This window comes from Oncorhynchus masou, chromosome 27 (assembly GCF_036934945.1).
Source record: "Oncorhynchus masou masou isolate Uvic2021 chromosome 27, UVic_Omas_1.1, whole genome shotgun sequence".
In the NCBI taxonomy this organism is placed as follows: domain Eukaryota; kingdom Metazoa; phylum Chordata; class Actinopteri; order Salmoniformes; family Salmonidae; genus Oncorhynchus; species Oncorhynchus masou.
The window spans coordinates 43728103-43743740 of record NC_088238.1 but is presented as its reverse complement, the minus strand read 5'-3'; the positions used below and the strand labels follow the sequence as shown (position 1 = coordinate 43743740).

Sequence of the window (15638 nt, the reverse complement as noted above, 5' to 3'; positions counted from 1 at the left end):
ATTACAACAGAAGAGTTGGGGAAACACTATGCGTTTCAATTGATTAAGAACTGCGCAATTTCTTAGTATCCATCGCCGCTTTGGTCCCGGTGTCCTAAAATATATTGATATCTAAAGGCTTGTTTGAATTGAACATGCGTGTGGCCTATACTGGCGGTTGTAGCAGCTACGTACTTGGCGATTTTGAAACGGAATGGTCAATTATTCTGCGAGAGGGCTATACATTCATTTTGGAAGACGATATGCAAGATTAGAAATTACTGTACAGCTTTGAAATTGTGCAACAACACGAGACTAATCGTTGTGCCATGCCCATGGCTGATTCTCTAAATGCTCTCATCTCTCCCAAGCAACGATTTCATAATGTATCTGCGTGTACAGTTTCTGCAAGACGACATTTTCTAAACGGAGTAAGGATTTTTGACACATTATTCAGCTGTTACTTCATTTGGGGAACGGTTTTGGGAGGCTACGTGGCTGAACGAACGTCATTCGTGTGGAAAGAAGATGTGTTACGCCGTTTTTTTTCTGTTACAGTGTGCAGCAACGGCACCTCCCATGAGAAAGCAGCATGCACAAACAGGTACGATAAACGATTTTACTGTTATAGACTAATTAACACAGGCTTATAATGTTGCATAATTAACCAGAATTGCCGTATCAGAGAATGTTTAGCCAAAATTAGATCTAGAACGAATGGTATTGAGTTAATGCCTACTTTATAGGCTACTGGTATGCTATGTCCAACGATGGTAACCAACGCGCATAATCATCTCTTAATTAGGATGCATTGTTCCAAACATTTATTACACAGGCTACTACAACGTAACAAGGTAGATGCGAAGTTTCCTATTCGTTGCCTAAAACTACTAAGACGTAGGCTTTAGGAAAAGTAGCAAACGCATTTTGCATGTTGTGTTTCTGCCAGCTGTGTTTTATCCTTTCACAATTAGTAATATCGAAAGTGTTTGCAATATGGTCATCTGGTTACAATAACGATGGGTTTACGGGAACCCCGTATGAGTAGACGATGTTGTAATCGCCTAGTGACGGGCTGATGTGCTGCTTTCGGTTCAACCTTTTTACTCTTCTAAAACGTGATCAAAACCTACATGTGGCTTGAAGTTGTATCTTTCTCGGTGGTGCCAGGGTCCAAAATGTCCTGTCTGTGATATTTAATTAAATATTGGTTAAGTAACCGCGGCCATTGAATGGAATCTAGGCCTTCCAGTGTTCGGGGAAGGAGTGTCGCATTTTCTTTCTGAAATGTCATGTGGTGAAGTTGTGGCGGGTTCCGTAGAATTTCCAGGAAAAGCGTTTGAATTTGTTCAATGTAAAAAAAAAAATCTCCATATCCTTGCCAGTTCTATCTCCGCCCACTTGATTCACGTCCTTATTTTCGCCACTAGAGGACGCCACAGGTCTATAAAATGGGCTTGACGTGGCTCTGCCTGGCTATCATGGTCTTCTGTTGGAAGTTTTAAAAGGTTATGGTTAGGCAACATCCACCCGAAGCTTTTATTTTGACGTTGATAGATTACCACCGAGCTTTACAGGAAGCCTACTGATCGTAACAGTTTATTGAGGGCTGATAGTTGGCACCCACTTCGCTTGAAAAATAATTTGCCCTACAGCCAATTCTGTCGAATCAAAAGATTTTGCAAAAAACAGATTGACAGAAATATGTCTGAGACGCAAAGAAAGTTCAAGGAGAGGGGCTACAAAAATGATCAGATTAATATTGCCATTGAGAAAATTAAAAACAAAACGAGACATGACCTTTTTCAAGGGCGGTCTCGCAAAAAGACGCATTCTTGTGTTCTAACTACCCGCTATTTAAAGCGTTCTGAACAAATTAAGGGAATCGTTCAAACATTGCAACATTCTAAAATCCGATGAAAGTCTCGGTAATGTGTTTTCGAACCTTCCCTTGGTCTTATTCTGGCGGGGCAGAAATCTTAGAGACCAATTGGTCCACTCTGATTTACCACCCCCAAGATATTCCTGAACAACGTCTATTTGCGCCCCTACTGGATGGAAATTACAAATGTCATGGCTGTGCTCAATGCACTTATAAATGTAGATCCCTCAAACACCCACAAACAGGGAAATCGATCCCAATAAAAGGTGTTATTACGTGCTCCACTAAGGCAGTTATTTATCTTATAACTTGTCCTTGTGGTAAAAATTGTGGGTAAAACAAAGCGCGAATTAAAAGTACGTATCTTAGAGCATCGTAGCACCATAAGGTGTAAACACTTTACTTATCCAGTTGCGGCCCACTTCTTGGAGGCAGGCCACTCGATTTCGTCTCTGCGTTATATTGGCATCGAACATGTCACCCTCCCTAGGAGAGGGGGTGACCTTGATAATTTATTGTTAAAACGAGAGGCTGCCTGGATCTTTAACTTAATTAAAGACCCTTTCTCCCTTCGGTCTCAACGTAGACTTTGATCTGAAGCCATTATTGTGACTTTGCCATTGTAATTGTTTGTAAGCTTGTGTAGTCGAAAATGAGTTTATGATCGTATGCTATCCATTTGTTGTTTGTATGCTGTTCTTTGTATGCCATTTTAATATTAGATAATTAACCAATGATATTAGGCCACTCTTGGCCATGATTACAGACACCTGTGTCTTTTGACACTATATAAACGAGTCATCCCGCAGTGTTTGTGATTATACCCTGATGAAGACAGCTTGGCTGTCTGAGCTCCTAGTGTGCGGCCCTCTTTTATTTTCACGTTTTCTACTCCGCTAGCCAGCACCTCGCCTAAATAGGTGTGCGGTTTTTTTCTTCCTCTAGGTTATTACTAGTAGTCACTAAGAAAATACTTGTAGCTGAGATTAAATCAAGTCAAATTGTATTTGTCAGATGCTTCGTAGACAACAGGTGTAGACTAACAGTGAAGTGCTTACTTACGGGTCCTATACCAACAATACAGAGTTAAAGAGAAGATACCAAATTAAATAGAAATAGTGACACAATTCAAACATGTTGGGTGCGTTCGTAAATTCAGAGCGTTTTTGCTCCGGAGTGTTCAGAGCGCACACTGGACGTTCTGGCCGAGGAGTCAATTCTGGGTTGATCTGAGCGTTCTGACCTCAAAACGGCACCCAAGCTAACTGGCTAACGTTGTCTAACTTGCTAGCTACTTCCAGACACAAATGAGAGAACAGCTGACCATTTTACTCGCCCAAGCAGAGCTGATTAGACGGGTTCATGTTATCCAGAGCGTTGGTGACTGTAACGTTGCTGCTGGCAACAATTGAATTATGATTTTTCTCCGAGGTTTACTGACACTTGTCATATTCAAGGGGTTTTGAGCGTAGGTAAATTCCTCAGTTATTCTGCGCTCTGGCACCAGCAGAGGGGGCTCTGAAATCGGAGTAGATAGCCAGAGTGAATTTACGAACGCACCCATTGACGCAACACACACTCACACATCGACACACTTTAACATTCTTCACATACGCTACTCTGTTTATTATCTATCCGGATTGCCTAGTCACCTTTACCCCTACCTACATGCAGCGGCGATTTTAGCATGTACATCTTGGTGGGGCAAACACATTTTTTGGGGGGGTGGGTGCATGCCAGCAAAGCTACTACACAACACTAAACAATACATTAATTGCACTATAACGGTGACACATGGTATCCACAAACTGTTAGGGCCAACAGCATTCCCATCACCTTACCGCTGCTACACCTGGCTATCAGCAGAGCCTTGTCTGGCAACGGTTCATTCAGCCTCATTTACTGCCTTTAAAAAAAGCATAGCTGATATGGCTGCCTTGCTTAAACAAATGTGGTTTCTACTGACAATTGAGATATACAAACATATGGCACAAGGGGATGACAAGCGGATAAGAGGCAATCTGTAATTTTGATTAAGACATTAATGAGCGAGCTTAGACGGACGTAGTCAATGTAACTATTTATTCAGCACTTTTGAAATGTACAGCAACAGAATTCAGAACATGGCCCGTTCTTACATTATTCTCCCTGTACACCAAGTCAGAACCGTAGGATAAGAAAAGGGAGCATATAAGCAGACAGTGAATGCTCTTACAATATCCGTCTTTCGGATGGGACGATAAACGGGTGTCCTGACTCTCTGAGGTCATTACAGATCCCATGGCACTTAACGTAAGAGTAGGGGTGTTAACCCCGGTGTCCTGGCTAAATTCCCTATCTGGCCCTCAAACCATCACGGTCACCTAATAATCCCCAGTTTACAATTGGCTCATTCATCCCCCTCCTCTCCCCTGTAACTATTCCCCAGGTCGTTGCTGCAAATGAGAACGTGTTCTCAGTTAACTTACCTGGTAAAATAATGTGTAAATAAAATGCAATGATTACATTTCTCTAAAACAGGTTATAGGCTACATGTGACCCACCAAGTCAGAACAGTAGGTGAAATTAAGAGGTGAAAATAAACCAAATTATTAGGGTGAGGCACATGGGCTACTAACAACTTACTACACAACATACACTTAGTATTACTTTCTTAGCTACAGTATACATATTTCCCTGGCATATTACATAATTTATGCATCAGTATACAATACATTTCTGGACTCATCTTGTTGTGTTGTGCTCACTTGAACAGGAAGGTGGAGCGGCGGTCCTTCATTGGAAAATTTTGTCATCAAACTTTGTCATCAAAGTCTGGCATTTTCTGAATTTATGGTGCTTTCAAGACAACTGGGAACTCTGAAAAAAACAAGGTCGAATAATGATAACATCAGTGATCTTCTGGTCGTAGATCGAGAAAGAAGCCCAAGTTCCCGATTTACAATTCCGAGCTGGATGACCGTTCAAAACGTATTTTCCCAGTCAGAGCTCAATTGTTTCCCGAGTTCCCAGTTGTCTTGAACTCACTGAAGTCAGATTTCCCAGATCCGAGTTAACAGTTGTTTTGAGCACGGCAGAATTCATGCTGGATTGATAGCATGGCCAATGTTGCTCTACCCTTAGATTTGGCGGTGATGTAGTCTCCCCATGAGTGACAGAACACTGAGCCAATCACGGCGCAACTAGAGAACATTACCAACCCCTACGCTACGTATTTTCCGCTGGCTGCCCCACCACCACATAAAGCACTGAGCTGCACCTGCGTTTTGGAGCTGTCTTACTAAAAAAATACAAATAAAAGAGACCATGTTTGTATGCGGCTTTATGAACTTATTTTTGCAAACTGATATATGACACATATTAATTCCAAAATAACATGAAAAACAGGCAACCTTTTTTTTAGCTTAAAATGTAGGGCTCAAAACCCAACCTGAATGATGGGTTGCCACCGCCTACATGCATATATTACCTGTACATATTCCCTGTACATATTACCTGTACATATTACCTGTACATATTACCTGTACATATTACCTGTACATATTACCTGCATATATTACCAGCACATATTACCTGTACATATTACCTGTACATATTACCTGCACATATTACCTGTACATATTACCTGCATATATTACCTGCACATATTACCTGTACATATTACCTGCACATATTACCTGCACATATTACCTGTACATATTACCTGTACATATTACCTGCACATATTACCTGTACATATTACCTGTACATATTACCTGCACATATTTCCTGTACATATTACCTGTACATATTACCTGCACATATTACCTGTACATATTACCTGTACATATTACCTGCACATATTTCCTGTACATATTACCTGCACATATTTCCTGTACATATTACCTGTACATATTACCTGTACATATTACCTGTACATATTACCTGCACATATTACCTGCATATATTACCTGCACATATTACCTGCACATATTACCTGCACATATTACCTGTACATATTACCTGCACATATTACCTGCACATATTACCTGTACATATTACCTGTACATATTACCTGCATACATATATTACCTGCACATATTACCTGCACATATTACCTGCACATATTACCTGCACATATTACCTGCACATATTACCTGCACATATTACCTGCATATATTACCTGCACATATTACCTGCATATATTACCTGTACATATTACCTGCATATATTACCTGCACATATTACCTGTACATATTACCTGTACATATTACCTGCATATATTACCTGCACATACCTGCACATATTACCTGCATATATTACCTGCACATATTACCTGCATATATTACCTGCACATATTACCTGCATATATTACCTGCACATATTACCTGCACATATTACCTGCACATATTACCTGCACATATTACCTGCACATATTACCTGCATATATTACCTGCACATATTACCTGCATATATTACCTGCACATATTACCTGCACATATTACCTGCACATATTACCTGCATATATTACCTGCATATATTACCTGCACATATTACCTGCACATATTACCTGCACATATTACCTGCACATATTACCTGCATATATTACCTGTACATATTACCTGCATATATTACCTGCATATATTACCTGCACATATTACCTGCATATATTACCTGCATATTACCTGCATATACCTGCACATATTACCTGCATATATTACCTGCACACATATTACCTGCATATATTACCTGCACATATTACCTGCACATATTACCTGCACATATTACCTGCATATTACCTGCATATATTACCTGCACATATTACCTGCACCTGCACATATTACCTGCACATATTACCTGCACATATTACCTGCATATATTACCTGCATATATTACCTGCACATATTACCTGCATATATTACCTGCACATATTACCTGCACATATTACCTGCACATATTACCTGCATATATTACCTGCACATATTACCTGCACATATTACCTGCACATATTACCTGCACATATTACCTGTACATATTACCTGCACATATTACCTGCATATTACCTGCACATATTACCTGCATATATTACCTGCATATATTACCTGCACATATTACCTGTACATATTACCTGCACATATTACCTGCACATATTACCTGCATATATTACCTGCACATATTACCTGCATATATTACCTGCACATATTACCTGCATATATTACCTGCACATATTACCTGCATATATTACCTGCACATATTACCTGCACATATTACCTATTACCTGCACATATTACCTGCACATATTACCTTACCTGCACATATTACCTGCACATATTACCTGTACATATTACCTGCACATATTACCTGCACATATTACCTGCATATTACCTGCATATATTACCTGCACATATTACCTGCATATTACCTGCACCCTGCACATATTACCTGCATATATTACCTGCACATATTACCTACCTGCACATATTACCTGCACATATTACCTGCACATATTACCTGCATATATTACCTGCACATATTACCTGCACATATTACCTGCATATATTACCTGCACATATTACCTGCATATTACCTGCACATATTACCTGCACATATTACCTGCATATATTACCTGCACATATTACCTGCACATATTACCTGCACATATTACCTGCATATATTACCTGCATATATTACCTGCACATATTACCTGCATATATTACCTGCATATATTACCTGCACATATTACCTGCATATATTACCTGCACATATTTCCTGTACATATTACCTGCACATATTACCTGCACATATTACCTGCATATATTACCTGCATATATTACCTGCATATATTACCTGCACATATTACCTGCATATATTACCTGCATATATTACCTGTACATATTACCTGCATATATTACCTGCACATATTACCTGTACATATTACCTGCATATATTACCTGCATACATATTACCTGTACATATTACCTGTACATATTACCTGCACATATTACCTGCATATATTACCTGCACATATTACCTGCATATATTACCTGCATATATTACCTGCATATATTACCTGCACATATTACCTGCATATATTACCTGTACATATTACCTGCATATATTACCTGCACATATTACCTGCATATATTACCTGCATATATTACCTGCACATATTACCTGCATATATTACCTGCACATATTACCTGCATATATTACCTATATTACCTGCATATATTACCTGCACATATTACCTGCATATATTACCTGCATATATTACCTGCATATATTACCTGCACATATTACCTGCACATACCTGCATATATTACCTGCATATATTACCTGTACATATTACCTGCATATATTACCTGCACATATTACCTGCATATATTACCTGCATATTACCTGCATATATTACCTGCACATATTACCTGCATATATTACCTGCACATATTACCTGCATATATTACCTGCACATATTACCTGCATATATTACCTGCACATATTACCTGCACATATTACCTGCACATATTACCTGCACATATTACCTGCATATATTACCTGCACATATTACCTGCATATATTACCTGCATATACCCTGCATATATTACCTGCATATATTACCTGCATATATTACCTGCATATATTACCTGCATATATTACCTGTACATATTACCTGCATATATTACCTGCATATATTACCTGCACATATTACCTGTACATATTACCTGCACATATTACCTGCATATATTACCTGCACATATTACCTGCATATATTACCTGCACATATTACCTGCATATTACCTGCACATATTACCTGCACATATTACCTGCACTGCATTACCTATATTACCTGCACATATTACCTGCATATATTACCTGCACATATTACCTGCACATATTACCTGCATATATTACCTGCACATATTACCTGCACATATTACCTGCATATATTACCTGCACATATTACCTGCATATATTACCTGCATATATACCTGCACATATTACCTGCATATATACCTATATTACCTGCATATATTACCTGCATATATTACCTGCACATATTACCTGCATATATTACCTGCATATATTACCTGCACATATTACCTGCATATATTACCTGCATATTACCTGCACATATTACCTGCACATATTACCTGCATATATTACCTGCACATATTACCTGCATATATTACCTGCACATATTACCTGCACATATTACCTGCACATATTACCTGCACATATTACCTGCACATATTACCTATATTACCTGCACATATTACCTGCATATATTACCTATATTACCTGCATATATTACCTGCATATATTACCTGTACATATTACCTGCATATATTACCTGCACATATTACCTGCATATTACCTGTACATATTACCTGCACATATTACCTGCATATATACCTGCACATATTACCTGCATATATTACCTGCACATATTACCTGCACATATTACCTGTACCTGCACATATTACCTGCACATATTACCTGCACATATTACCTGCACATATTACCTGTACATATTACCTGCACATATTACCTGCATATATTACCTGCACATATTACCTGCATATTACCTGCATATTACCTGCATATATTACCTGCACATATTACCTGCATATATTACCTGCACATATTACCTGCATATATTACCTGTACCCTGCATATATTACCTGCACATATTACCTGTACATATTACCTGTACATATTACCTGCACATATTACCTGCATATATTACCTGCACATATTACCTGCATATATTACCTGCACATATTACCTGCATATATTACCTGTACATATTACCTGCATATATTACCTGCACATATTACCTGCACATATTACCTGTACATATTACCTGCATATATTACCTGCACATATTACCTGCACATATTACCTGTACATATTACCTGCACATATTACCTGCATATATTACCTGCACATATGCACATATTACCTGCACATATTACCTGCATATATTACCTGCACATATTACCTGCATATATTACCTGCATATTACCTGCATATATTACCTGCACATATTACCTGCACATATTACCTGCACATATTACCTGCACATATTACCTGCACATATTACCTGCACATATTACCTGCACATATTACCTGCACATATTACCTGCACATATTACCTGCATATATTACCTGCACATATTACCTGCACATATTACCTGCATATTACCTGCACATATTACCTGCACATATTACCTGCACCTGCATATTACCTTACCTTATTACCTGCACATACCTTATATTACCTGCACATATTACCTGCATATATTACCTGCACATATTACCTGCACATATTACCTGCACAAATTACCTGCATATATTACCTGCACATATTACCTGCATATATTACCTGCACATATTACCTGCATATATTACCTGCATATATTACCTGTACATATTACCTGCACATATTACCTGCATATATTACCTGCACATATTACCTGCATATATTACCTGCACATATTACCTGCACATATTACCTGTACATATTACCTGCACATATTACCTGCATATATTACCTGCACATATTACCTGCACATATTACCTGCACATATTACCTGCACATATTACCTGCATATATTACCTGCACATATTACCTGCACATATTACCTGCACATATTACCTGCACATATTACCTGCACCCTGCACATATTACCTGCACATATTACCTGCACATATTACCTGCACATATTACCTGCACATATTACCTGCACATATTACCTGCATATATTACCTGCACATATTACCTGCACATATTACCTGCATATATTACCTGCACATATTACCTGCATATATTACCTGTACATATTACCTGCACATATTACCTGCACATATTACCTGCATATATTACCTGCACATATTACCTGTACATATTACCTGCATATATTACCTGCACATATTACCTGTACATATTACCTGCATATATTACCTGCACATATTACCTGCACATATTACCTGCATATATTACCTGCATATATTACCTGTACATATTACCTGCATATATTACCTGCACATATTACCTGCACATATTACCTGTACATATTACCTGCACATAGTACCTGCATATATTACCTGCACATATTACCTGCATATATTACCTGCACATATTACCTGCACATATTACCTGCATATATTACCTGCATATATTACCTGTACATATTACCTGCACATATTACCTGCATATATTACCTGCACATATTACCTGCATATATTACCTGCACATATTACCTGCACATATTACCTGCACATATTACCTGCATATATTACCTGTACATATTACCTATATTACCTGCACATATTACCTGCACATATTATTACCTGCACATATTACCTGCACATATTACCTGCATATATTACCTGCACATATTACCTGCATATATTACCTGCACATATTACCTGCACATATTACCTGTACATATTACCTGCATATATTACCTGCACATATTACCTGCATATATTACCTGCATATATTACCTGTACATATTACCTGCATATATTACCTGCACATATTACCTGCATATATTACCTGCATATATTACCTGCACATATTACCTGCATATATTACCTTATATTACCTGCACATATTACCTGCATATATTACCTGCATATATTACCTGCACATATTACCTGCATATATTACCTGCATATATTACCTGCATATATTACCTGCATATATTACCTGCACATATTACCTGCATATATTACCTGCACATATTACCTGCATATATTACCTGCATATATTACCTGTACATATTACCTGCATATATTACCTGCACATATTACCTGCATATATTACCTGCACATATTACCTGCACATATTACCTGCACATATTACCTGCACATATTACCTGTACATATTACCTGTACATATTACCTGTACATATTACCTGTACATATTACCTGTACATATTACCTGCATATATTACCTGTACATATTACCTGCATATATTACCTGCACATATTACCTGCACATATTACCTGCACATATTACCTGCATATATTACCTGTACATATTACCTGTACATATTACCTGTACATATTACCTGTACATATTACCTGTACATATTACCTGTACATATTACCTGTACATATTACCTGTACATATTACCTGTACATATTACCTGCATATATTACCTGTACATATTACCTGCATATATTACCTGCACATATTACCTGCATATATTACCTGTACATATGGAGTCGAAAAGAAAGACACGGCGGCGCAGAGCGAAACCCGAAAATCAGCCCCAAAAATTTCTTGGGGGGGGGCTCAGAGGGAGAGTGGCTGAGTCAGGAGACAGACCTGAGCCAACTCTCCCTGTTTATCGTGAGGAGCCAAGGAGGAGACCAGAACCGGTGTTGGAGGTGAGCGAAACAGAGACTGTGAAGGAGTTAATGGGGAAATTGGAGGAGAGAGTAATGAGGGAGTTGCTAGTTTGGTGCTTTAAGTACAAGATTCGTCCGACGGAGCGTGTCGGGGATTTAATGGCACCTGGGTCAGCGCTCCATACTAGTCCTGAGGTGCGTGTTAGTCGGCTGGTGAAAAATGTGCCAGCCTCACGCACTAGGCCTCCTGAGTACCTGCCTAGCCTTGCACGTCCTGTGCCAGTCCTGCTCTCAGGCTCTCCAGTACACCTTCACGGTCCAGTCCATCCTGTGCCACCTTCACACACCAGTCCTCCGATGGTAGCTCCCCGCACCAGGCTTCCTGTGCGTGTCCTCGATCCAGTACCACCAGTTCCAGTACCTATAGCCCTCTTCGCACTGCTCCAGTGAATCCCAGGCGGGCTCCGGCACTCTCTCTGGGTCGGCCGCCCACCTGTCTATTTCTTCCCACGTCGTATACTCCAAGCCTCTGCTGTCCATAACGTCCTCCCTTCGCTGCTCCAGCTGCCTGTTAACACGCTGCTCGGTCCGTGTGTGGTGGGTGATTCTGTAACGACGTTCTTCGTTTGTCGCAAGAAAGTCGGACCGAAATGCAGCGTGTTGGTTACTCATGTTTTTTAATGAAAACAAAATGACGATTACATAAAATAACTGATACAAATACAAAAACAACAAAACGGAACGTGAAACCTAAATACAGCCTATCTTTTTTTTATAAAAATTAATTTATTATCATCAATACCATTCATTCTTTACAACTCATAATTTACATACATACTCAAATAATGGTATTTTTAATTAAACTAATTAAATTAAACTAAACATAAACCCCAAACAAAACCTCAGGGGAGCATCTTCCCTCCCCGTCACCCTACAAAATACCTTCCCCTATCTCCCTGTCCCTAATCTATCCTCTTACAAATCTAAATGACACCCAGCCCTAAACCCCCCTTCCACCTCTCCCGAGCAGCATGCTGCCCCCACTTCCTCTCCTCCCTCTTCATCCTCCCCTCAAATCTCCTTCCACTCTCCTCACTATCCCTTCCACCCCCCAATCTCTCCCTGTCTTCTCCATGTTCAGCCTTGCTTCCCACAGCCCCCGTTTAAAGAGACTAATGAGAAGCCAGAGCAGAAACCTGTCCCTATCCGTCCCTCTCGCTCTCCCTACACCCCTCTCTAACCTGGCCCACGTCAATACAAAATCCCCCTTTACCAAACCTAACAACACCCGTGCCCTAGCCCATACTACTCCAGCAAAGGCACAGTCCCAAAAGACATGGCGCACAGTCTCCTCCCTGCCACAAGAGGATCTTGGACAGGTGGGGGATTGCACTAAACTATACCGGTACAAGATGGAACGTACCGGCAAACACTTATGAAGGCTCAACCAATTCAGGTCCTTGAGCCTGTTGTCCAGACCCCTCACCTGCACTCCCTCCCAGACCACTTCCGAGATGCCTACTACAGGCGCCGGACTCTCTGCCTTTCTGACCTCCTCGTACAGGTGCCTATGATCTAAACCTACTCGGGCAACTTCAACCTCTGGGTGCGCACGCAGCCACTTGGCCGCATGACCAAAGTGCCACGGCAGTTGTTCTGCCCGAGGACCCGTGTTAGACCACACCATTATGCTTCTCGCCTGATACGAGAAAAATACCCGCAGGAGGTAAACGGACGGGTGTATCACTGGCTGAGCAAGCTCCGTTAACAAGAAATAAACAAAAATTGTGTCCAGCTTGAGGGGGAAATGTGGTACCCCCCTACCTCCCTCCCCGATGGGACAGATCATGCGTGCCCTGGCGACCCACTCATACCTGCCACTCCACATAAACTGAAACACAAGCTTCACTAGAGGCCTTCTCAGACAAGCCGGCAATGGGTAGATGTATGCCAAATACAAAAGCGACGGCAACACATCCACCTTTAGGACCAGGACTTTGCCCATAAAAGACAAATACCTAGCTTTCCACATTGCTAGCTTCCTCTGTACCACTGCGATACGCATGTTCCAGTTTAGCGTCGCTGAGCCGGAGGTCTCAAAATGGACCCCGAGAATCCTCAGGGCCCCCTCACAGAGAGATAACCCCCCAGGCACATCCGTTCTACCGCGCCATCTTCCGAAAAACTTGACGGAAGACTTTGCATGGTTCAGAACTGCTCCCGACGCTCGAGTGAAATCCCCAAAGATGGCAAGGGACCTTGTCAGGCACGAGTCTTTGCACAACAACAAGGAAGTGTCGTCGGCGTACTGCGTCATCTTAACACGCTTAACACCACTTCCAGGGATCAGCAGACCTTCCACCCCTGTGTCTGCCCTAATGGCAGCCCCCAGAGGCTCCATGTATAGAACGAAGAGGAGAGCCGAGAGTGGGCACCCCTGCCTGACCCCAGACGAGAGGTCAAAAACGTCACCCAACTATTTACACTAACTCGGCACCCCGCTCCGACATATAATGTACGAATCCATCCTATAAACTTCTCCCCAAATCCTAATCGACCTAACACTCTGAATAAAAAGGATCTATTCACGCGATCAAAGGCTTTCGCCTGATCTAGCGCTGCTACCATAAAAGGCAGTCCTCTATCTTCAACCCAAGCGATGGAGTCCCTGATTAACTGTAGGTTCCATCTAATAGAGCGGCCCTCTACCCCGCACGTCTGATCCTCATGAACGACGTAGGGAAGGGCTGTGCGCATCCGGTCTGCTAAAACCTTTGCAAGTAGCTTGTAATCTACACACAGCATGGTCAACGGCCGCCAGTTGCCAAGGTCAGTTACTTCCCCCTTCTTATATAAAAGTGACAGCACACAAACAGCCATTGATCCCCCCGGGACCCCCGTCTCAAGGATGGCCTTCAAGACTTCGAGGACCACTGGTCCAAGTATACCCCAAAACTTGGGATAAAACTCAGCCGGCAGCCCATCCACCCCAGGCACCTTCCCTTTTCCCATCCTCCTAAGAGCGCTCTCAACCTCTTCTAGTGAGATCTGGGCCTCCATCACTTCTCTAATTCTCTAATGGCAACCGCCTGGACAAGTGTTCTAAAAACACATTTCCCTGCTCTACATCTATTTCCCTTTTCTTAAATAAACCTTGGAAATGATCAGTTGTCACCCTGACCATATCCTCTGGTTCTCTAACTATACTACCATTTTCTTCCCTAACACCATGCATTACCTTCCTACTCTGTCTTGCCCTAACCAACTTAAAGAACATAGCAGAACAAGTCTCATTATGTTCTAGAAAGCCACTATGCGCACGCTCCAGGAAAGCTTGAGCCTTCCGCTCCTGCAACTCCCTGAGCTGCGCCTTTAGGGTTGAGGATCTCTCCCAGTCAAACGACCCGCCGAGGTTGCCTGCCTCGTATTCGAGTTC

General features: G+C 40.8%; 1 protein-coding gene across 1 annotated transcript in view; it reads left to right on the top strand.

The window, feature by feature from the left end:
- The window catches only part of LOC135516251 (lysine-specific demethylase 6B-like), a 165816-nt gene continuing 150178 nt past the window's right edge, over positions 1-15638 (top strand). Inside the window, 1 exon segment of the mRNA XM_064940402.1 lies at positions 1-583. The gene's annotated coding sequence lies outside the window, so the exon portion shown is untranslated.